The sequence below is a fragment of the Harpia harpyja genome, chromosome 22 (genome assembly GCF_026419915.1).
Source record: "Harpia harpyja isolate bHarHar1 chromosome 22, bHarHar1 primary haplotype, whole genome shotgun sequence".
Classification (NCBI taxonomy): domain Eukaryota; kingdom Metazoa; phylum Chordata; class Aves; order Accipitriformes; family Accipitridae; genus Harpia; species Harpia harpyja.
This window is the reverse complement of record NC_068961.1, coordinates 6767811-6790253: the sequence shown is the minus strand read 5'-3', so window position 1 is coordinate 6790253 and position 22443 is coordinate 6767811. Positions and strand designations below refer to the sequence as shown.

The window sequence follows — 22443 nt, the reverse complement described above, 5'->3', positions numbered from 1 at the left end:
GATGTAGAGTAAGATCTTATCACTGGGACTCTGAATAAAAGCAGCTAACTGAATGTGGAAGAAGCTGTGCAAATTATTAATTGCTGAAGTAGGTGTTGGGTGAGGGGAGGAGAAGAGGCACTATGGGTCTATAGTAATGGCTCGCTGTTGCTGATCATAGACTAAGAATTATTCTTCCCTAAATTACTTTTAAATTTTATTTTCTTCAGTTAGCTAGTTACAATTGTTTCAAAAATGGCTGTGACATCTGTCCTGGTTTAAGCCCAGCTGGCAACAAAACAGCAGGAGGCTGCTTGCTCGCTCACTCTTCCCCCTGGGTGGGATAGGGAGGAGAATCAGAAAGGAGGAAAAAAAAGAAGGCAGAACCTCAATAAGGACAATGTACTGGGACAACACAAGGAGAGAAGTTACAATAATAACAATAGTACTAATAAAAAAAAAATACAAAGTGAGAGCCGCACAATGCAATCGCTCACCACCCAAAACCTGATGCTCCGCCACTTCCCCTGCTGCGATACCACTCCGCTCCCCCAGCCCGCTCCCCACTTATATACTGAGCATGACATCACATGGTATGGAATATCCCCTTGGCTGGTTCGGGTCATCTGTCCTGGCTGTGCCCCCTCCTAGTTTCCCGTGAAAATTAACTCTATCCCAGCCAAACCCAGGACAACATCATACATTCGGCTTCTGTATTTTATTTCTTCCGCCATGCTCATACACATGTGCGAGTAAATAGGAATTCTACCACTTATAAGTTAGACTTCCAATGGTCTTTAAACATTTACTTTGTCAACCACAGAAGAATTTACTAGCCATGTTAACTTCATTAACATTAATAAATGTCCCTAAGGTGACTCTGGCATCAGAAAATTGAACTAGGTGGTGGTCAGCCTCCCTCAGCTACACTTTAGCTATTGTTGCCTCTCTACCTGCCTTATTGCTAATGTCAGGACTTTCACTTCTGGTATCTTAAAGTGTTTAAGTGTTGCCATGTCACTTCAACATATCTGAAATTAACTGAGCATCCTATGCTCAACTATATATGGTTTGGTTATCACACAGAAAAAGGCAGAGAGATGATTTTGTGCTGCCAATTTTACGTCCTTTCTCCTGGGCTTTCAGCAGGCTGTAATTTCTTTCATCAGCTATGAGAACATAGTGTGACAAGATAACTTTCTAGGTGAATTTAGCCATTGCATATACAGGAAATGCTGACAAGGATTTGTCAGTCTGAATTGGTAAGTGACTGTACCATTTCCTAAAGGCTAGAAAAAGATGTAAAATTTTCATAACGCTGTAAAGAAGGTCTGTGTAATAATTCAGAATTTTCTCCTGGATCCACAGAAAAGTAATGCATAGTCAGCACCACAAAGAATCTGAAATCAGAAGGACACCATGCGAGGACCATAGAAATAGAGAAAGACTGCCTTAGAATGGAAAAAGCCATACTTTTGATTTCTGGACTTAATGTAAAACATTGGTTTATATGCAATACATACATAGGGATATGGAAGCAGTAAGCATGCATTTGTCTTTCACTTTGGTTGAAAAGAAGAGCCTTTACTGCTTGACCTGAAAGACTGAATATATTAAGTGCATGTGGTGCAACAACAGAAAGACTTACTGAATAGCTGCTTTAAAACAAGTATCAGATTCTGAAAGGTAAACATTACTTTATTGTGCAATTACTGTATAAAGTTATTGTGAAAACAGCTAGATGTTGATTATCTCGTTATGCTATAGTATTTAGTGGTGCCTACTATGGACTTTACTAATGTGGCTTGTCTTGTTTAGCAGACACACTCTGCTGTTGCATAACTATATTGAAATTGTAAATCTCATGTGTAGTAACTCAGGAACTGATGAGAAAAAAAAAAACAATTCTCCAGGCAAGGCTCTGGTAAAATATACTTTTTGCTTCTTTAAAGACTTATAAAACAATTCAACAGAATTGTTTGTTTCTAGATAGCAAAATATAACAAAAATAATTTCCATTGCCTACTGAAAAAGAAGAAAACATAAAAAAATCCTATGAACTTATTTGTTCAGAAAAAGAAAAATTTTACATTTTTACAAAAGAAGTAATAAACTACAAAAAAAATCACCTTCCTTGTAAAAAAAAGACAAATAAAATACTACATTATTTAATTAAGGACATTTCATTAGAAAACTAGATTTTGTTGTTAAATGTCTTTATGATACAAAATTTTAAAAGTACCCATCTAATAATTAACTGATTTCTCAGTGGCTTAGTATGATTACTTACTGGTGCAATAAATTATGGCAGGTGAGGGATTGTGACGAGTTCCATATGTTTTTTCGAGTGGTATCGACTAAACTTGTCTTTTTCAGGACTTACCATATGCTCTGAATACATGACTATGAATACGTACATACTTTGACTGTGAAGTTTCTCAAACCGCCGTTGTACACAACCATAGTACCTTCTAAAATGAGGGTGATCATGGTAAAATAATATTTTCTTTGTTTTAATAAATGTTGAATAAATTGAATCAATTTGTTGATAAATGTGAAACAGTTGTTTACTGCTTGAAAGTTTTCTGAATGCATTTCTCAGTACGTTGATAATATTATAGTTGCTATGATGATCTAAGCATATGAGAAATGCTAGTTCGAAAAAACCCCACCACATATTAGAGCAGTAAGTTAAATCCTAAACTTTTCTCTCTTTAGTATATGGCATCTTTCAAATAACTGAAACACTAGACATATTCCTCGGGTTTTCTTTGTTTGGTTTTTAAAATGAAAGACATTAAAGTCTGTAACACCTTGTAGACAAATGATATGTAGAAGTAACATTGGAATGTTGAAGATTAGGTAAAGGGTGTGGTACTTTTTAGCATACTAAATATGTGAAAAATTATCAACTGTGGATTGATGCAGCTGTGAGATACATAGGAAGGCTCCTCCACGTTGGATGGAGCAGGAAAGAAAAATATATGTAGTTGAGACATTGCAATAGAAAGGACTCCTCTAGCAGAGAGAGGTATGATATATGGCTAAAAAGAGAAGCATACTTTCTAGATCCTGATACTCTTAGTCAAAGGTAGAAAAATGTAGTAGGAATCATCTTTTAAATAGGTACGATGTCATGAGAAAAGATGGCTTTAGCTGCAGCCATTACAGGTAAGCCCTTTGGGCTACAGCATCTGAAATCCTGCAAGCATGTAATGTTCAAATATTTCTAACAGTTTTAATGGCCATGTATATCCTCAAAAAAGAAAGTCTGAAGGACATCCAGTGTACTAAGATGGGCCTGAGCTTGCAGAGAGTCAGAAAGATTGTTCAAAGATGTCTGAAGTGTCCTTCAGTGGTATTTGGGCAAATTTTTCTTTTCCCTGAGGGGTTCTGTGGTCATCCTGAGAGAAGATTCAGAGGGGCTGAAGTGCGGGGAGTTACAGTCTTCTGACTGAAACGATGAAGGAGTTTTCCTTGGATACTGAACCCTTTACTTTGGCAATGGCTGAGCTTTATTATTTTGGGGACTGACCTCATGCCATGGAAATTAGTGCCATGAGGAGAAAGCCCTGCTGTAAAGAAGTGGTTTTAAACTTTCAGCAGAAGACAATGTGGGCTCCTACTGCTCTCACTGAAAGATGAAAAGGTGGTGTGTAGTCCCAGGGTTGCAATGGTCTATATGGTGTTACCCAAGGCCCTGTAGTGCCCTACCCCATTTCCTTTAAAGAGAAGAAGAGGACATGCAGGAGGAAGGGAGACAGAGGCATTCTTGAATCTTACCTCATCATCAAATAAGAAATGGATGTTCATCAAGGCCCAGATCTAGTAGATACTCAAGCCAACCACAGTATTTCTGGTCTAGCATTCAACTGTTGTGTACTGGAAAACTCAGGCCAAAATCCTCTGAACCCGATGCCCACTTAAATGTTTCTCAAGAATTAAGTAATCATTAACTTCAGTTAGATTAGACTTAAATTAGCTTCAAGTAATATTCTTTTGCAAGTGTTTTGGGGTTCTTTTTTTTGAACATTCCACATATTTTCCATCCATTAATTCTTAAACTATTATGCAGCAAAACAGGCTCCCTTTCCCCCCTGCTCATAGCTAATTATGTTCTAGTTTAAACTACAGAAACACTTAAAAACTGGGATAAAATTTGATTCCTTTCATAAAAATCTCATATATTTTTAATCCAAAAATGCATTTAGCATAAATAAATGAAAGTCATTTGAATGAATAATTAAACATTAAATTGACTCTATTCCGGGTGTCAAATTCCATAACCTTGACTATTTATTATGCTAATACTACTAATGATTTTGTATCATTTGGCTAAGAATTTTGATTTCAAGATTAATATTCACTAGGGAGTTCCTCACACTCATATCCAAGCTTCAGCACAATATTCTACTGCAATATGGGTGGAAACTGTGGGTAATACTTAAAAATGAGGATGATTGCTATTTAGGAGTCCAGAAAAACTTCTAAAATGAATATTTTTAAATATATCAACAGATGCATTCACTATCTACTATTGTATTAACAAGCTAATTAAAGGCAAAAGAACCATCTTTCATTCATGTCCTAGCTTCCTACCTGATACCAAGAAGTGTTTCATTAGAAGAGGAGAGCAAGAGTTACTTATGTCTGTCTCACAAAAACACAAAACTCTGTTTGAGGAGTCTATTCAGGGGGAGCGTGTGGGAAATGAAAAGACCAGGAACCTCATATGAGCATAGCAAAAAAATTTTAAAGGATAAGATTTGTTTTAATATTGGCTGTATAACAGGTAAACAGTCAGATTCAGGTGAGACGTTTAATAACATATTTTAGCGTGTTATTTTAAACAGGCAATTTGTACATGCCTTAGAAAGGAGAGTCTGAAGTTTGCTTTTATTAAAAAGACTAACACTTCCACAATGAAAATCGTTCCATTAGATGAGATTTTGATCCTCACATTAGCTCCTTGGTATGGAGAAATAGTCTCTGCTTGCTGTGTTCCCAAACTTTCATTCCTGTCAGAATAACTGATGCAGACTTGGCTCCTTTGTTTATTAGGGTCTTCTTTTAATTAAAGAGCCAGGTCTCAAAAGGCATACCTACCCCCACCTTTTTAACAAATATGTAGCTTTTGGATATGATATCTCTGCAATTAACTTGTAATTCATTCCTGGGCTGTTTGACAATAGCACTTATATGCAATCTATCATTGACAAAACTGTAGATGATAACTCTGGGAAAACAGGACATCATTAGTCTTTTTGCTGTGAGTATGAAAGAAAAGGGGAGAGATGTAATTAATTATATCGGACACTGTATCTTCACAGCAGCTATAACAAGTTAGCTGGTCTGCTGCCAGGTTAATGAACATCTAGGATGAAAGTAGATGGTGTTGATGACAGCAATGCAATAATGTACCTTTAGGTTATTTTGCACACACGATCTACTCAACCCCATTTTTGTTACTGACAGCATCTGATACCTCAAATATGGAAAAATATATATGTCCTTTTGAAAATGCCCTTTTTTTGAGGAATTTCTTCAGTAAATCAGATTATGCATTTTTCTTAGGCAGAGATTTTCTTCTGAACCACAGAGTTCTACCTGCACTCCTCAAATAGAAACCAGTGAAGCAGTCAGTCATTAAAAAGTATGTCTTTTGGGTGCTAGAGACAAATCATTTAGCTATGTAATCGCAGTTTTATTGCTATCTTGGTTTTTACAAAAATTATACATCAGTAGGAAGGGTTGGACATGATGAGTGTTCTAAAATTATAAGGAAATAAAGGAAGGAAGGAAATGTTATTCTAATATAAATGATAATTATTATTAACAGGTTTTTAGAAGATCGAAAAAACTGCATCATGGAAAAAAGTGCATTTATATATGAAGTTATTTCTTCAGTACTGAAAAAGAGTTCCCAGTTAATAAAATATTTTCAGAGTACACATTCCCTTTGCTTTATCTCTCTCATGTATACACATACATATTCACACATGTTAAAGGAAATAACCACGAAACACACATCTATACTTCTGGCTTGGCTTACATCTCAGCATGGTATGTAGGCCTGAAACGCTGCTTGTGCCCATTGATTTGCACTGAATCCTTCTAGCGTTTTACATCAGTTGTCAGTGTTGGTAGGATGTTAAATGCTATGTATCTTCCCATTCCCAATGGACAGAATAAAGATGGAAGACAGAAATCTATTAAAATGTTTGGGAGCAGGGGTTGATAGGCCTTCTTTCTTTAATATTTCAAAAGTAAACACATTTCTTAGCAAAAAAGAATACTCTATGGTGGGGTCAAGGATATTAAAAGGTTTATGAATGTCAAGGAACCTTTTTGAAAAATGCAGCAGACCTCCAGATTGGTAATGAAAATTGCTATTGACTGAGGTTTACTTGACTTAAGATTTCAAAACTACTTGTGAGTTTCAATGAAAGCTACATCTTTTTGATTCTTCTACTTTTTTTTTAACTCAAGTTTTCTCAAGGCCATGAAAAAGCACAATATGAAAGATCTTTCTCTTCTGTAACAGGAAAAAAAAATACAGTAAGTGTCTATGATATTTTTTTCTGGATTCTTTTTTTGAGGCGAGTGAGAGAAAATTTTAGGAGACAGGTCCACTGAAGTTCCCAGTAAAAAAAGTTTCAATGCAAAATTTAAAATCATGTGAAGTGTGAGATTGACTCAAGCTGTTATTTCATTTTCTTGTCTTTGATTGAACAGCTAATGTGGCAGCCCATGTATTTCAAACTGAACAGCTTTTATTCATCAGCATCATTACCTGATCATCTTTTTAAGTAGGTAGTGAATTTTGGGGGCACATTGGTCTGTACTCTCTAGTAAGTTGGTATTGTGTACAAAGACATACAACACTTACATTAAAGCATAGCTGAAGTTTTCTGAAATAATGTGTTTAAATTCAGAAGAAAACATAGTTGATGAGAATATGAAAACATAGGAACGAGACAGACCAAAGGTTCATCTAGCCCTGTATTCTGTCTCCTTGTATTAAGTCGCTCTGGATAGATACTTCCGCCACGACCACCATCCCCGGCCCCTCAGGTAATTCAATCATATATTTAATCCACAAAACCTTTTAGAACTATAATTAGGTTGGGGCACAATTCTAAAAATCATATTCTCACTTTAATAGAATCAATAGACTTGACTTTATAATAATGAAAATTGTAGAATAGAGATAATATTGTATGACCTATTTTAGATAATATGCCTATCATATAATATTTTAGAAAAATAAATATATCTGCTCATGATCCTTATAGAAATCTGAGTTTATAATAGAAAAGTAGAATAATACCCACAGCCTGTTAATTCTGGAAAACTAGAGGTAACTTTGCAGATCCGCTGCTGAACATATCATTGATGTGCCATAAATGCGCAAAGTAACCTCCAAATGACTGGCATGATCAATAAAAACTTCTTACTGATAGAGTTCATAGGCCTTAACCTATTGCCTAGAAAAGTGCCAAGAAAGCCACTGGAAGATATGTTTGTCTACTATGAAATCGATCTGTATCTTTTCTTAATTACCCTCAGCATCACTATATTCACAAGATGATTTCAGAGGGGGAGAAAGATCTGCTGAATAAACAAATGCACTTGGTAAATAAGCAGTGCTTAAGGGATATGCCATTTTAGGAGGCTTCTCATCTGCCACTGAGTCTTCTGCAGCAGGGAAAGGAGCAAAGTCCGTTCATTCACTGCAACGCTGAGTGTCAGGGAGGTGTGCTGATAAGTCACTGTCCATCAAACATAATACTCACAGAGAGACAGGTGCACACATCTGCTCTTTCTCTATTTTCCCCTCCACTTTGCAGGCACTAGAATATTGTTGCAAAGTGCAGCATTCACATCAGCACTGGGACATAACCCAGCTTCAATTGACTATAATTCAAAGAAGTTTTAGATAGTTAGGTGAATGATGTAAACATGAACACTTGATGTTGGCAGGTATGTATGCATCAGGCACGTGAAATTTTACTCTTCAGAGTACCAATCAGTTAATAGATGCCTTAAGTATGAAAAAAATATTTCTGATGTTAGGTTTATATATGACCCAATTATTTCTCCTCTTTCTTTGTAGGCCAGTTTGAGAGATTCTGCACTAAAAGTTAACCCAGCGTAACAATCTCCAAGTAACTGCTTTAAGTCCACAGCTGCATGCTTTCACACAACACTTTAGTGTATATAAACTGTAGTATATGATTCCAGTTTTTAAGTTCATTGTAGCATTCCTGCTTAACATTTCAGTCTTCCTCTGTTTTGATAATATCTCCCAAACTTATGTGATCAAGAAAATTAACTTCTCACAGTTAATCTTAAGTCAGTAACACGAAAATATTAAGCAACTTGTGTCCTAAAATAGATACTTGAAAACTTCCATATTTTCTTCTAGCCTGATAGTGTTCCAACATAAATCTCAGTCGTTTCGAGTTTCTCAGTTTCAATAGTGTCTTATGCATTTTACATTCCTGCGCCAATCCCAATATTCACAGCCTTCACTTAAAATTTCTCATGAAAAGCCACCTTAAATGTTTGACTAATACTACTTCATTCTTGTCTAGAAAATAAACTAACTTTTACAGTCTAGCATGAGCTTTATTTTTGAAAGCCACACAGAATTTTATGGTGTTTTTTCCCCACTTATCTCTGTCTGTGTCATTCTTTCAAAACTATTTTCAAAGCATCTCATAATATTTCAGCTGGACTAATAGACCTGCACTTAGGTGACTCCTTCCCATATACATCTGCCCTTCTCTGTTCATGCCTTTTTTCAAGACCTGTGTGAGTTCTCAGATATCTCTTTTTTTTTAATATATATCCTCCTGTCATGGTGTCATCTTCAGCTTGACAATTGTTTGTTATAATTAATTGTTGCTGAACTGCTACGTCATGTGGCACTTCTTTCAGAAGATATTATCTGATTACTTCTTCCACAACATAACTGCGGTGTCCGTTTGGATGCTGTTATAATACAGTAACCCTCATATAACTTCCATTACTGTTCTCCCATTCACATTGTCAGTCTTGCCTTATCCATTTTAAAGCATTTTGCCAGGCCTTAAACATCTTAGACTTTCCCTATATCTTTCTAAAGTATTTAATTTATATTCCTCAAAAAAACGCTTTCCCAATATTTACAGGTTCCCTTCTTAAGTGATCTCCTTCTCAATATAATACACATTTAGGTAGATTTTCAGTCCCTTCTTCTGCTTCTTCTCTGTAGTTTTGGAGAGATTTTAATAGATTTTTAATCAAAATAAATTCTAGGTCTCTTTTGCTTCAGCTCCTCAAATTCTCTAGCTCACTCAGTTTTACATTGAGAGCACACACAAGAGAAAGTAAGAATATGTAACATTTCAGTTAATATGTGTTTGGGAAGTCCTTAGAGTATCATCTGTTTATTTTGAACAATAATTATATACCAAGCTGACAGTAGGATAGAATAACTACAGCATGCTGAAATATACTACTCATTGGTGGTACAGTGCATATGGTGTGTAAGTACTTCTGGACTTAGTCAATGGCTGAGCATGTTTTTGGGTGAAAATTTTGTATTTAGATTTTTAATTTATGTCCAAGTTCCATTTTAGGTGCTTCTGTGCATTACTGGAATTAGACATCTCATACTAGTTGGCCTTACATCCTTACTTATTTCTCATTGATCATGAGAAAATGCTCATTTTTATTTGGTTAAAATTTATAAGAACACAGACTATGTATACCATTAGTGACAAATAAAAAAAACCTCCTGAAACATAAGTTAGTGATATCTTGTTTCTTGTTTCCTTAAATGAAAAGTATATTGCTGACATAAAAATAACAGTAACCAAAACCCTCCCTCACTTTGTCTACTGATAAAACACAGTCTTCACAGTTTACCATGGTAAACATCTGGAGGTATGTTTACCTAGATATGACCTGTTGCATGTTGTTTTATCAGATCTTTGCCTGCTTTCAAGCACTACTTGATATAAAACCTGTCAGCTATGAAAGGATATATTTTTTGTCGTGTGAGTGATAGCTTTGGAAGAGTTTCACATTGAAAACACCACCTGCTCATGAAGACATAATTCAGACTTCTTGCAAATGTATAAATCCACTGATGTAGCTGTAAGATGTATCTTGTTGTGACTGTCACATCACTCACATTTTAAATGTCAAACCTGTCATGTTTCTTGATTGAGATCTTAATGTAAGATACCTGATATTTTTCTGTTATTCAATCGAGACAAGGCCATGCTGGTGAATAGCTAGCTTTTTAAAGCATCACCTAGAGAAAATACTAACAGGTACATCTTGTACCATGGTCTGCATGTATTGTCTCTACTTGTTTATAGTCATATCCTTCAGATGAGTCACTTACATTTCTACTATGTATTTTAAGTCTGCCTAAATGTTGTGGAAAGGACACAACACAGTGATTTTTCAACTATCTACAAAACAGCCTTGAATTGAGGACATTTATTCAAGATACAGAAAAGCATACTGCATGTGATTTTGTTCTTGAGTTCTAACAACTTTTTCAGTTACAACACAATTCAAATATGAATACATAAAAACTTCAAAGTGAAAGTATGGGGGTCTGCCTTCACTTTTTTACTTTCTAAAGAAGGATATTATGTGTTCCCTGTTATGGTGCAGGCAGGCCAAAAAAAAAAACCTAAGAAACACAAAGGAAGGTAAAAATAACTGAAGTACTGCAGAGACCACATAAGCCACAGTAGGTAAAGACAAGTACTGTGGAAGAGCTTAGAATATTCTGGGGGAAAATTAAGGTATAAAGCCGTTAGAAGAAACCTGTGAATTCAATGCAGCTATGATGTATCCAAGACAGGTATTAAATGAGAGGTAAGCAGGGGTTACAGCAATGGCACATTAATGTTTATTAACTCCTCCGCTTATCAGATAATTTGTTATAGATACTTCTTATGTTGAAATTCTTCAAAGAACAGCAAAAACATAATTTTAGCCAATATCTTTTTTGTCCTTTCCCTGTGCTAAGGGATGCTGTAAGCAGATGCAGCCTCCAGCAGCTCCAGGACCAGGGTTTCCTCCTGCCCAGAGACCCAGGGTCTCTGCCCAGGCTAGGGGACACAGCTGCCACTTTCCTGTTTGTAGGTTCAACCGTAGCAAAGTTGAGCATGTATCCCAAAGACACATACACAGACACGCACACGCTCGCAAACACACACATCCGATATTACACATACTGCCACAGACAAGGTGCTGCCTTCAGCAGCACACAGATGCAGCGCTCACACAAACACTGTGTCAGTCAACTGTCAACTGTCTCTTAGTTCTGGTACTGCCCCTCTGTCCGTCTGGTACCCGTGCCCAAATCCTGGGACCCCCTACCTGCCCCACAGGTCCCTGACTCACATTCAAGTCCCTCCTGGTGCTCACCAACAAACATGTTTGTCTCACAGCCACCCCAAGCTCATGGGTCCTCCCAAATACTGGCACAGCCCCACCGCCTGCCTGGTGCCGCTGCCCAGTACCAGGTTTAGGGGAAATACAGACACTTGCCTCCCATCCCAGCCACCAGCACCAGGCACCTGGCACTCAGCCCCTCTACTCGCCCCACTCAGCTGGTCCCCCCGTGCAGCTGAGGCCGAGTCCCCTACCTGCTCTGGTTGGTGTCCCTGAGACCCCAGTGGCTCCAGCTGCTGCCACCACCATCCCAGGGCACCCACCCTCATCTGACTGTGGTGCCTGGCCCCAAATGCACTCACACCCCCAGCAACTGGCACCTCATCCCTACAGCACCCACACAGGATAAGAAATGGGGTGGCGCAGGGAGACCTACCTGTCACGACCAGGGCTGGACAGACCAGGGAGTTGTGTGAAATTCGGAATTCCCTCCGGCTAAATTAAGGTGAAACGACACCAAACGATCAGTTAAACATTTTACCCATGGCAGAAGCAAACTCAACTGGGGAGGCATAACAGCAGGTGGCCAGGTTTCTTACAACAGGAGTTGGCATGAAATTACCTCAGTGAACCGTGTAACCCATGGTAACCATGTACATCAATTCAGGGAATAAGGAGATCTCTCCTGTTGAGTCCCGAGGTTCAGAGGAGACCCCCTTGCTTTCCAGACTCCTTCTCAGAGAGGAGCCCAGGGGCGGCTGGATCCGCTCTTAGTCCCAGACTTGGTCAACAGTTTTATGTCTAAAGGGATGAGGTGGAGGGATTATGGAAAAGGAAAAAGAAAGAGAGAACAAAACAGAGAGACAAAAGGGGAAAGAGAAAGATTTCACTGGTCCTGGGTCCAGCATAGGTGCAGTCAGCCGAGGGGTCTGGTTCGGTGGGCGCGCGCATGTGGGGTTTTGGTTTGTGTCCTTTTATCGTCCTTGCCCCTCCTTCACGCGGGCACTCGAACTCATTAGGCTAATTAGGTGTCATGAGCTGTTTGTGAGCCTTTGGGACTTGGGGGTCGTTTGGGAAGTAACTTCCCCTTCCCTGCACGGTGAGCTGTCCTGCTCAGTGCATCAGAACAGCACCTCAGACCAGGGAGCTGTGCACCCTCCGGCCTGCCCTCCCCTTCCCGTCGCTGATGGGTGCCGATCAGCAGCTTTTCACCTGGGCTTCCTTGCTAGGCAGAGTTCGTTGTTACACGGAGTTAGTCATTAAGCAGAACTTGCCCCACCACAAGGTTTGAGACATGAACTCTTTCAGTCCCTCACACTACCACAGGACTGAAGGAGAAGACAGGCCGGGCTGGGGACATGAGGCGCAGGGCTGGGACAGACCAGCCACGGCCTGCACGCAGCCGACACTTATAGACAACCCTGCCCGCCTGTTCTCCCTTCGCTCCTCCCCTTCCTCTTCCTCTATATGCTCCCTCCGACACTCGCCTCTGTATCCCAAATCCCCATGTTCTTGCTTCCCCCTTCTAACGAGTGACAAAGCCCAGGCCGTTCCTCTCCAAAGCTGTGCCCGCAGTTTCTCAATGGCCCATCGGTTGGTGACTGGAGACTTTTCACCCTTGGCGCTGTCTCTGCTGTCCCTCGTCCATCATCGGCTTCATGTCTGTGTGTCTTCTTGTTTAGCAGTTCCCCCTTTGCTTATTATCCCTTTTGCACTGATGAGGTCCTTGATGGGGTCACCTCCATGAAGGAGATGTTCTTACCTTCCACATATGCTTATGGGCTGCCCCGCTGGATTTCTTTTCTTTCATGCCTAATGAAAACAAAAAGATATTCTTTCAAGTCTTGGTCAGGAAAAAAATTGTTGTTGTTATTATTATTATCATTATCATTATTATCATTATTATGGCAATAATAATAATGACAATAACAACAACAATGATAGGAAATTGAAGAAAAATCTAATTCAGAACAACTTCTAGAGGAGCCACTAGTGAAACCCTGTGTCTCACAAAGTTGCTGACAGCTTTGCCATTGATTTTATTAGTGCTATGACTTCAAACAATGTCTTTTACATGGGGTGTTAATTAAATGCTTCTGGGCTTGGGGAAAACAGAAAAAAAATTAATATAAACAGCTATGCCTTGATGGGCTGACAGGTTGTTTCAGCCTACTTCAAATCTTCCTATTCCTTCTCTCCTTACACTTTGTGATATTCAAAGTATTCATGTATTTTCATAATATATTATGCTTTTTAATGATTAACTTAGTTTTATTTCTGGACCATTTAAACAGAAATTTTCATTTCCATATATCTTGTGGTTTTCTTACACTAATGTCCCATCAGAAAATTAATTGGAAAGACTACTGTGTAGGAATGACTCCTTTTTTTTTTTTTTCCTTTTTTTTTTTCCTACATGGAGAGACCTGGAAGGTAAATTAGAGATTGCCCTTCTGCAGCCTCTGTGACTCAGGAGCTACAGTGTGTCTATGACATGAGGCTACTGTCTGTCAGTGCTCTTTTATATTGAAGGAAGTTTGGGAGGGTAGATATCAGGGTGTCCTACATTTTCTCTGAGCAAAATGAGGTCAGTGATATCACTTTCACGCAAGGTAAAGATAATGCTGTTAGGCCACAGGAAATATATTTGAAAATGGGGTTGGTATCAAAGGGGAGTCTTGTTAGTAAGATGTGTAGTGTAACATGCCCAAAGGATTCCCTGCTGCATTTAGATTGTTAGAGATAATAATAAATGGTGCTGCTGTCTCTGGATTTTGTCCTGCAAAGACTTCTTTTATCTTTGTTTCCATTTCTGACTGAGGCTGTAATTTATGCTTTTGTCATCGTTGGACTGGGGCTTACTTTCCCACTGCATTACATCTTTTGTGTTCAGTGAAAATGCAATGCACAATATGAAGAAGTTAGAAGAGAAAGGAGACTCAGATCTTGATTCCTGTGGTGCAATTTACTTAAGGAGAGCCTTGGTCAGAAATAGATAAAAGAAGTGGGTCTTTTTTCTAAATGCATAATTAATCAGCAATTTTTATTGCCAGAAGGCACCACTGAGGCAAAGAAGTTAGAAGGTTTTAAAGATTATTAAACTTTTTTTGAGAGCAAAGTAATATTTTATATAGTTTTTTAAGAAATATGAAACTGTTCTTTAAAGCACAAGCCAGCCATTTGAGTGGTCAAAGAGGAAATTCCTTATGAGGGTAAATTACCCGCCTGTAAAGGGGCTTTCTAACCCTGGTATGGTTTGTGTCATACTGATTACTATTGAAACCATACTCTGCTTTTAAAATATGGCTTTAGACAGACATCTAGTTAAATAACACAGCATTTCCTAGGTTCTTAAGAAAGCCCTGCAGAAAATGCATTTAAAGTCCAAATCAGTGGAGACTGAATGTAAGCAATATTTAAATTTAAAATTATTTTATAATAAAATATATCATCCTTTTATGTAATAAAATACTTCGTTCAGATACCAGTGGCATTACTGAGTTCCAGTGATTCCAATTAAATTCTAGCTCAAGCTTTTACAATTATAACCATGAAGAGAAATTAAATTGTACAAAGGGATAGTTCTGTCTTCGTATTTATGAAAAGGCAAGTCACAGTGGATAACGGTATTCAACACACTTCAAAAGTCCTCAAAATTTTCATTATTGAAGACCTCTTGAGGTGGCGTGGAGGATACATTTTCCTCTGATACCAGTTTTACTGTGGACTCAGCAGTTTGTTCTTCTTATCTTGGCTAGTTAACTGTGTGAAGGTGGAAGGCAGGTATATTTGTATACTTGCAGTACAGAGTGATTAAGGATTCTGTGGCTTCTGCCTTAATATTTTATTTAGTTTGGGTTGTTCACAGTGCTGTGATCACTTCTCCTTTGCCTTCAGTGGACAGAATATATCCTGTTTGTGTGAGAGATAAGTGGCAATGAAGTTTGTGAAAGCATGAGGTCAACAAAAATACAAAAACATTTTCTTTTTTCTGTGAACTGCACAATACAGTTAGGTCAGCGATGACAATAAGACTGAGTGGTACCTTGAAACGCTAAAGAAAATTTCCTTTCTCCTTCATTAAAAGCAATATAAACACATGGAAAAAGACAGAAATGTCTGAAAAAAACAGAGTTCCAATATTATTATTTAAAATATCATATGAATTATATCACATTATATGTGTTATATTAAAACTATGTTGTATATTGAATATTATATATTATACATTATATGTTATTAATTATGTATCATTATGTTATATATTACATCATGTTGTATACTGTGTATTTTATCTTTTACATATATTTGTGCCATTCATCGGGATTCATAAAATACAGTGGCAGAAGAGATTATTCTGACTACATAAAATGAAGGCTTCTTCAACATCACAAAATATATTCCCTACATTACTTTTGCATTATCTAATACTTGCTGCACCCATGTAAAATCAGAGAGAAACATAATAGTATCACACAGACACTGTCTATGTGTGGTTTGTGCACAGTGAAAAGGAGGTTGAGAGATCTTGAATTCAATGTTGCTAAAGAAGAGTATCGCTCAAGACTGTTATCCTCCTGCACCCCAGTTGCAGAAAGCAGCACCACACTGAAACTCAAATGTACATTAGGGTCACAAGAAAGTGAATAGCTGGCTTAAAAAAAAGTGTTTGAAAGATCTTCTTTTAGAAAGGCACCATTAAAGTGACACATGAGGTGACAAGATATTTTTAAAAACACAACAAACCTGTGGCCTGCTTTCACTGGATGCTTTTCCCCCCGTCCCTGATTCTTCTGCTCCTAACATCTGTTCCCCTTAACTAGTGTTGCCAGCGTTTGGAGCCTTAGCACAGGGAGGCTGTTGCTTACGATTTTAATATGGTATCATTTTATTCTGCTCAGAGCAGATCTAATTAATGCCTAATTAAGAATCCATCCAAGGTCACTGATGTCAATAAAGCTGAACAAATGTTAGGAAGGATGACAGTTTGGGGAATCGGTCTGTCCAAGTCCTAAAGCTGGTGCAAGGCTCTGAACTCTGTGTGTGTATCTTAAGGAAGGTGCCAGGTTCATTTTGAATACAGAGCCTCAGCCATTTTCTGTTGTCTGTTTGCTTGCCTTTTGGTTTAAAACTGTAGCACAAAACCTGCAGGAATTAGAGAAGACTCTAGCATCTGGTATCCAAAATTAGCTGTTTCCTTTCAAAGTAAACTATTTTATAGTGGAACATACCTTAGCAATAAAGTTCTCTGCAAAAGTTTCACATGGTAGGGACGACCCTTGACTCACTGGATTAGAAAGTGATAAAACGGCATTTGGTTCTTTGTCACTTCCATTAATTCAGACTGAAAATTTGCTGCCTCTGCCAGAAGCTGCGGGAAGCAAGGAAAGCCTACTATCTGAAATGTAAATTGATCCCTTTCAACAGGCGAGGAAAGACTGAGCTGGAGGTATAGGAAATGTATGTAGCATTTTATTACTGATTATTGAGTGTTTGCTTGCACTTGCTCTTGGAGGTGTACAAATTATGTAAAATTTGACTGCTTAATAATATTTATTTGCTTAATAATATTACCCTGAAAAAAAGTCGTGTAAAAAGGATGACTAGTACCTTAATTGTAAAAGTGTTTACTTACACTTCTGGCGTTACACTAGGAAAACTTGTATATCAAACCTCTTTGAGTTATGAAACAAATTTCCTACTGGGGAAGAGCATGTGTAGATATTCTAAATCAAGGGCAGTTTCTGTACTCTGTTCTGAAGCAGCAGGCTTGCAGATACATGGATGGAAATCAGTAAATGAGCTAGTTATCTTCTAGCAGAGTGGTGACTGCCCAGCAGTTAGACCTTTTTTAGGTTTCTTTTCAACAAAAGAAATTTTCAAAGGGAATTCTTTTAGCTTGGTAAGAGGCAGTTGCACTTAGAAAAATCTAGGTTTGAGTGATTGTGCTTATTCGGAAACAAAAAATAAAAACTGAGATCACTTCCCTTTCATACAAAATCTGTATGATTTCAGTGAAATACTTCACTGTCAGCTCCAGTGGAAAATTTGGCTCTTGTGTAAATAAATGAGATAGATAGAGCCTAATTTCCTTTGAATTCTGATCCTAGAATCTCAAATTCCTTTTCATATAAAGGGGATTTCAGTAGAATACTGGTTTTGAACATAAGGCATTTTATTGTTGAGGAAAACTAACTCATTTAAGTATGGAAGCTTTGCCTATGGCATCTTTTCATTTTCATTTTAAAAAAAGCAGATTATTGTAACTTTTTTGAATGGTAGTTCATCAGGAACTTATAAGAAAAGATAAAAAGCAAGGGTGGATATAGGTCTTTCTTTGGACCCCAGGCTTGAGGTTTTCAGTCAAAAAATGTTCATTATGTTTCCTCTTTTAGAAGAAAAAAAAACCCCAAACATCAGACATGCCTATACTTTTACCTCAGCTCAAGTTCTACTATAAAATATGACTACTTTTCCAAATTAAATAATTTATTTTTTATGTATGTCATACCAAATCACATATCTCTGTTCTGTTACTCAGTCATTATTTAGCACCATTTCAGTCAGGTTTTCTCAACATCTGGCTTTTAAGTTTGGTGGGTTGTTTGTTCTTTTTTTCCGGTAAGCCAATATTTTATCTCTTGTTCTGTCGTTATTTGGGTTACTCTCCTTTGGACCGAGCAATATACACACAATAAATATTTTAATGTAATTTTATATCTAGAAAATCTTATCAGGAAAATAAAATAGCATGAACTACCTACAACTAGTCCTCACTCCTAGCTATAGTCAAGGTAAAGTGAAGATCTAGTTAATGTTTTAAATTGTCCTGTAGTCTAGGAAGCAATGGCTATAATATTATATGTTAACTCTTTGAATTGAATAGCATAAAGATGAATTAAACTGGGCACACTGGTACAAAGGATCAGTATGCTGGGTACCAGGACTGCCATTCAGAGGGACCCCTCCAAGCTGGAGGAATGAACCAACAGGAGCCTCATGAAGTCCCATAAAAGTGAATGCCGGGTTCTGCACTGGGGATGGAACACCACCATGCATCGATACAGGCTGGGCAATGACCTCACGGGCTGAAGCTTTGCTGAAGAGAAATTCAGGGTCCTGGTGAATGACAAGTTCAACATGAGTCAACGTTGCACTCTTGCTACGGTGAAAGCTAACTGTGTGCTGGGCTGCATTAGCAAGAGCGTAGCCAGAAGGTCAAAGGAAATTATTATTTCCCTCTACTTAGCACTTGTTAGACCACTTCCTGAATACTGTGTTCACTTTTGGGCCCCACATTACAAGAGAGAGATTGACAGACTGGAGCCATTGCAGGGGGTAGACACAGAATAAAAGAAACTGAACTACATGACAGTTGCACAAAACTTACAGCCATGTGCCAATGGTGTGATACTAGATAGAAAGCTTGTAACAGAGATGTATTTATTTATTTCCTTTGAGATAACTCTTATACAGGCAAAATTGCAGGAAACAATAATGATCAGTTCTGCCTACCCTGTCTTGAAGCAGCAGAGCCCAGACAGCTACTGATTTATGCTGCAATCTCATATAAACAATCTAAAGACAATTTGATCTATACTATCAGTTGTGGGAGACTTCAAAATATTATATACTTGGTCATGTTAAGCAATCCCAATATAATAGTTGAGAGATTTTCCCAAACTAGTTTCCTGTTTTTACTCTGCACGCTTCAAGATACAGTTTTCTGATATTATTTCTGTATGTGGCTCCATGACTTTAGTATCCATCAAGATGTAATTCCTTGATAGCACAACTCGCATTTCTCAGATGTGTCTTAACATTTTTTTAAGATACTTTATCTTGGTAGGGTTTTCCAGAAGAGACTTTCTGGTAGTTCCAGTGTATTCCAATATATTCTTGTTCAATGACCCGATCACACATACATTCTTGTTTTATGGTCATTGAAAATTCATTCTACAGAGCAGTGGTTCACTAAAGTGTTTGTGTGCATGTGCACATGTGTGCATGCATACATTATAGAATATGGTTTTGCAACTACTTTTCAATTATACACATCTATCCATGGCAGTGTTACTGTTATGAGATCAAAATTATTTGCATAAATTATTTTTATTCTGTTCAGGATACAACAGTACAATGAGAGACTGAGGGAAATGAGTTTGTTTAGTGTGGGGAAGAGAAGGGGAATCTAACTGTAGTTTTCATTTACCTATATGGATGGTTCTAGAAAATACAGTGCCAGACTCTACTCAAAGGTGCACAACAAAAGGACAGAGGGCAATGGACACAACTTGCAAATAGGGAAATTTTGATTTGACATACGAAAAAAATTCTTCAGGGTAGGAATAGTTAAGCACAGGAACAGGTTTCCCAGAAGGGGCAAAAGTGGAACTTAAATTTCGCTCTGAGTCTATGAATTCAGTAAAATAATACAATAAAGACTGGACATGGGGCTTCTAGATTTAGTAGATGGCGAAATTTTCTGAAATATGAAAGCAAAGGAATAACTTAATATATTGAAAAACAGCAAATACAGAACAAATATGTTTGTTGTCTGAAATATCAGATTACAGAATTCATTTCCATGGGAAGTGTTAAGAGTTTAGAATTAAGAAGGATTCTTAATAAGGATACAGCAAAAATCCTGTTAATATCAAATGAAAAATATCAGACTTTGTAACACAAAGACTTGAGTCAAAGTCTGTCAGTGATGAAATAAGACCTACCAAGGGAAGACTGTCTTTTTTTTTTATTATTCCCCCCACACCCCCCACCCCAAACTGATTTCAGTTAAAAGGAAAAGGAGTGAATAATGAATAAAGACAGCACATTCATTTCAGGGAAATAGCAGCAGTGGGCTGCTAGTACTTCTAAAGAATGTTAGGAGTGTTTTTTGTGTTAAATCTTCCATCTCTGCTACTGAGCCACAGGCTTTGTTGCAAAATGAATGGCTGCCACATTATCTGATGGCCTTGAATTGTTCTCAGAGAAGACAAGGAATATTTAAAGTTCGATGAGTCACAACAGTTCAAGCAATGCTTCAGCCTGAACATTGAAACACACTGAATTGTATCACTTCAGCCTGAAAAGTGTGCATGAGAGCTATTGCATTTTGTTAGCTGCACAATGCTGAAGATTTCACGTATGAAAAACATGGTACTAAAAAATGCTCTGAGAAGCACGTTTGTATGCATAGCCAAAGCTTAGAGATGTTCAGGCTCAAGACAGGCTCAACAACTTTAATTAAGAGGTATTTTATGCTACAATTTGCATTGGAATAAATGGATCAGTAGTATAAAATTATTCACATGGTTTTGGAGCAGAACTGCTACAAACCTTACACAAAGAATGTTACGAATACAGTCTCCACATCTGCAATGTGTGAAGGATCAAGAATATTATTAAAATACATCTACCTCTTGCAGGTAGAGAAACTGTTATTCTGGATTTTCAGACAAAGAACTAAGTAAGAGTAAATTCACTCAGGTCTGTGCATCACTAACTTCCTCAAGCTCAGTCTCAGAGGGTGCATAAATTGCAGCATGGAAGTGAATCTCAACCAAGGAGATTAAGCGACTTTTTGTAACAGAGACAGAACTACAGCATATTTCTTTTTCAGCCTATATGTTATCAGAAGATTATTTTATCAGGAAATCATGCTTCTCCTCTTCAGGGGTTATACTTTGTGTCACCTCTGTTGCAAAGACAGAAGGTCAAATTTTGAGGTGTAAATCAGTACACCTGAGCTGATTTAAAAAATATAGTGCTCTATACAGCTGAGCTCATCCAAACTTGTCCTTATAATTTAAACTTTAACATGTTTATGCTTTCAGTTCATAAGCAGACTATAACTGCTGATAAACAATACAGTCCTTTTTGAGATGTTATAGACAGAAACAGCACACCGTTTAATAGAAGATACAGCTAGCATGAAATATTTTTAGCTCTCATTTCCTTCCAAGAGAATGATCCTTGTAATCTGACCAAAGAAACCCATACGTCTTGTATGTATACATAATAAGAATTTATATCTCCCTGCAATTTTGATGCTTCTAAAAGTAACTGTATGTCTTTGCTGACACACAAACAGCTTTTTTCCATGCTCCTTAATTTTCTGATTGCTTTGTAGGGGATTCATAGTAGTGAAATGAATCTGTTTTAGAAACTGTGGTAAGAATGACTCCCAAACTGGTGATGTTGCAAAAGCATATTCAAGCTGTTCTCTAAGTTTTTTGTGTAGTGAAAGTTTGTTTCAAATGATGGTAAGGATACCTGTGCCCCATATACACTTTAAAAAAAAAAAATGCTATTTATGGATTTGGCTAATTCTGTTGCCAAATAGTTAGTCTATTCCTCGTGTCTGATAATGTAGGCAAGATTTTTGAGTCAACAAAGATACTGAAGTGACAATGTCGCTTAACTCAGTGGTTGATTGTAATGGGTTTTTCCTTTCCATGCAAAATTATGTCATCCAAGTGTCTTACTAACTATCCTCAAAAGTAAAACTCTGCTTTATCCTTTTCTAGCAGCCTTCTCACCTGCTAATATTTGTACTCATTTTGAGTCCCTGCCTACACGGTACTGGCACCAGAACCTGATCACCAGCTGACCGAGGTGGAATGTGAAAAAATAGGACTCACAAATGCTCAGAGAAGCATTTTATATCATACATGCATACCTGAAACTGGGAGAGGGCCTGCCTTCCATTATCGTGTCTCCATACATGGATCCAGGGCTGAGTCTAGTAGCGTACTCTCAGTTCTTTGTGCTGAAATGCTTTGCTTCCTTCCCCAAGTTACACATCAGCTGTGTGAGACTGCTCATTTTCTTCTGGGGAGAATTGTGGAAGGTATGTTCCTAGCACACTGTACTAATGTGGTAAATACCCTATTCATCTCTGTATGAAAAACAGGAAGAGTCAGATACTTTTTTTAGCTAGCAATTTATATGTTGACTGTTGCATCTACTCATTACTGACCTTGTTTTTTCAAAAGTTCATCTGAGGTCAATGGAACAAAAAATTCTCTATTTCAAGAAGTTGGGCAATAGCTAGGG

At 37.6% G+C, this 22443-nt stretch overlaps 1 long non-coding RNA gene across 1 annotated transcript; it reads left to right on the top strand.

The window, feature by feature from the left end:
• The first annotated feature begins 1101 nt into the window (after positions 1-1101).
• On the top strand, positions 1102-22146 carry LOC128135278 (uncharacterized). Its single transcript, XR_008233037.1, has 3 exons — positions 1102-1665; positions 2356-2470; positions 21915-22146. It is a non-coding gene; the product is annotated as an uncharacterized LOC128135278 (long non-coding RNA).
• The last annotated feature ends 297 nt before the right edge of the window (positions 22147-22443 follow it).